Source organism: Quercus robur, chromosome 5 (assembly GCF_932294415.1).
Source record: "Quercus robur chromosome 5, dhQueRobu3.1, whole genome shotgun sequence".
Taxonomy (NCBI): Eukaryota; Viridiplantae; Streptophyta; class Magnoliopsida; order Fagales; family Fagaceae; genus Quercus; species Quercus robur.
In genome coordinates this window covers 33963426-33967180 of record NC_065538.1, presented here as the reverse complement: position 1 = coordinate 33967180, position 3755 = coordinate 33963426, and positions in this window count along the sequence as shown.

Sequence of the window (3755 nt, the reverse complement as noted above, 5' to 3'; positions counted from 1 at the left end):
GAAGATCGATTTACAACAATCACACAAAGATGTCAAGATTTTTCCCACAAAGATATAAGTACAAAACTAACAAGCTAGGCTCATAAATGCACAAAGCCATTTGTACAAAGGTACAAGGCCAAACTCACATGTGATATGTGCTCAAACATATACGATCAAACTTTTGAATTTTTCACTTTTTATGTGGTTTTGGATTTTTACTCACACAAAACTAAAACATAAAAGTAAGATAAAAAACTAGTATATGTGACAGCTTTTGCAGCTCATTATCTCTTTTCATTTTGAGATTTACATTTATTGAGCTCTTTAAGCAATAAAAATAAAAAAGGGGGAAGAGATATAAGCACAAGTCTACGCATGTATCAAAACCAACAAGACTATTGACTAATCATTCATGACAAGCTTGAAGATCGATTTACAACAATCACACAAAGATGTCAAGATTTTTCCCACAAAGATATAAGTGCAAAACTAACAAGCTAAGCTCGTAAATGCACAAAGCCATTTGTACAAAGGTACAAGGCCAAACTCACATGTGATATGTGCTCAAACATATACGATCAAACTTTTGAATTTTTCACTTTTTATGTGGTTTTGGATTTTTACTCACACAAAACTAAAACATAAAAGTAAGATAAAAAGCGAAACAATGCATACAAATAAATGCAAGATGCACAAAATGCATGAAGATATGACATTTAATGCATAAAGGGTCCTACAAAGATCGAAAGAATTAGATCAAGGACCAAAAGAGCAAAAACTCAACCATAGGAACCCTTCTTCATCCAAACGGAATGATTGTTTGGAATGAGTGTCTCATGGGAAGTGAGACGAGGGTTGGAAGAATGAAAACCGGAGATGCACATAGACAAGGAGGTAAGAGCATTAACCACTTTCTTCAACAACTTATCATTTTCCATCCAATCCGGTTTAGCTTTCAAAGCACAACTTCCAAAAAGCTCAAATTTCTCTTTTCTTTTGATTCTCTTAAGAGCTTGAAACTTAGAGCAATGAGGTCTTAGATGGCCAAAAGCACCACAATGGTGACAAACAATGTATTTAGGTCCATTAGACTTTTTGGGAAGGGATCTAACAACAAAGGTTTGTTCTCTTTTTAACTTGGGGCATTGGGGTCTTATGTGACCGATCACACCGCAATGGTAGCAAGTAAGAACAAACTTAGATCCACTCAAATCTCTAGATTGGGACCTAAACAGAGGCTTAGGCTTAAGAGCCTTTCTCTCCACTTTTTGATTTCTTTTGTGTGGAGGAATGTACACCGATTTGTCCTTTGAGGTAGAACACACAATAGGCACAAAATCGGGTACCACAACATGATTGCAACAAATATTTTCTTCCATTTTAGCAACAGGTTCAGCAATCAAACACTTGGAATACATCTTAAGAGATTCATTTTCAGATTTAAGATCATCAACAAGTTTGTTAGACAAAACAAGTTTAGCATCCAAGTCCTTATTTAAACATTCAAACTCTTTCAGCTTTTCAAGAGAAATTTCAGCAAGATTCTTATATTTCTCAATCAATTTGTTGGATTCATTGAGTTTAGCAATCAAATCATCCTTTTCACAAACTAACTTGCTCAAATTCTTTTGAAACTTCTTAGCTCCTTTCTTCAAGAGTTTGTCAACAACACCCATAGATTCAAGTAACATGTCATCACAATTATGAGAATTCATAGAGGCATTTTCACAAACACATGGCATGTTACAATCCACAATATCCATAGAAGCATACAAAGCATTATCCATGGCAAAACACACAAGGGGTCAAGGATCACACTTAGGTAATAAAACCAAAACAAGTGTTCCCGCTCTGATACCAATTGAAAGTTCAAATAGTGTGTAAAACATCCTTGAACGTTTAGACCCCCAATTACAAAATAACAAATTCAAGCTTTATGTCAAACAACTAGTGTGCGGAAAATGAACAAAAGCTATAAAACAGAATTGGTAAACAATCTAAGCCAATTAAAATCACATCCACAGTAGAAAATAAAAGGCAAAGATTAAGGGAAGAGAGATGCAAACACAAGGACAACACAACGATGTGTTATCGAAGAGGAAACCGAAGCCCTCGGCGTAAAACCTCTCCGTCACCCTCCAAGCGGTCAATAATCCACTAGAAAATGTAGTTGGGATACATGAACAGCAATAGACCCTCCAAGCCTAATCTACCCGATGTACCTAAGCCCTCCAAGCTTCTTGCTCCAACGAGGTTGCGCCGAACCTTTTTCTTTTCTAGCCTACCGGATTCCGCTATAATCCATAGCATCCACCATCCTTGGCATCTTCCAATGCTTCCCAAAACTCCAAAAACACTCAACACTCTGAATGGGTGTGGATAGTGTTTGGATAGAAATCTCCTCTCAATAGGTATGACAATGAGAAAGGGAATGAGAAGAGACTACAAAGATTTCTATCTAAGAATGAGTAGCTCTCTCTAATTGGGTGGGTGTTTTGAAGAAACCTCTCTTAGGGTTTTTCTTTCTGAATAGCCACACATATTTTGTGGGAATGAGGGGTATTTATACTGGTGTGAGAATGGAATGCAAATAGTCAGTTTTTCCAAAACAGCGTTGGCTGGCGACTTGACCTCATGACTTGACTGAGTCGCGAGTTCAAGCCGCGAGCTAACTTAATGGCCAGTCTGAATTTTTGTCCTGTAGTGCTCCAGGTGGCATGACTGTTCAGGTCCCCTGCATGCTCTGCGCGTGTGCAACTTTTGGCGGCTTGCAAGCCGCGAGTCTCTACTTCACTGCACTGTCTTGAGCATTTCTTCACACTCTCTCACACACTACCCTTACATGATTCCCATCTAAATACAGGGTTTCTAAGTGTTGTATTACAAGCAAATATGTCACGGAATAAAGCCAACACATGGTTGATTAAATTCAACCTTACAAATCTCAGTAGGCACAAGCAATTTGTGAAAAATTTTGTGATCCTAGACTTACATTGAAGCAAGAGCGAATCAAGGAAGGGCCTTGAGACCTTCAGTGAACAAAGTAACAAAAGCATCCATCTTAGGTTTAGGTAGGGCTAAGCCATACTCAATGCCACCCTCCAAATCTCTACTCTTAGTCAATGAAATGGCTCTGGTAGTGTCAATTGAAATCTCCTCAATCTTTTTGGGTCTCCCCCACCCAAAATCAGTAAAGGAAAGAGCCCAATACTAAACAGGGCAGGTCTCGAGTTGTGCACTCAAAAGATACATGTCTCCTTGTGGTAGAAATGCCTGCATATGGTGAATTTTAAGATAATACAAGCCACATAGAACAAATATTATTTTCCTTTCATTTTTTTAGAATATATTATTTCTATAGTGAATTTTTAGATATTCCCTAGCTTCATTTTTAGAAGGTAATGACAAGGGATAACTAAAAAAGCTCTAGGTTGTAGGTCTTTTTTTTTTTTCAAAGGACGTTAGGTGCTTAATTGCTTATGGTAATTAGATCAGAAGGTAGGGAAAACTGTTGTCATGATTTATAGTTCTATGATTGACAAGTATGTGATGGCGCAAGCATAGTGTGGTTAGAAAAGCTATCTTCCTTGGAAGCCTAAAATTAAGGTAAAGCCCTAGAATAAGTGCTCATGCATGGTAGTTTTTTTTTTTTTTTTTTTGATAAATAACGTATGAAATTTTATTAAAAAAACCAAGTTAGTTTTTCTTGACAAATTCCCCAACTTGTCCTACGTTAGAATGAGGATCTTGTGAATGAAAAACCCTCCTAGTGG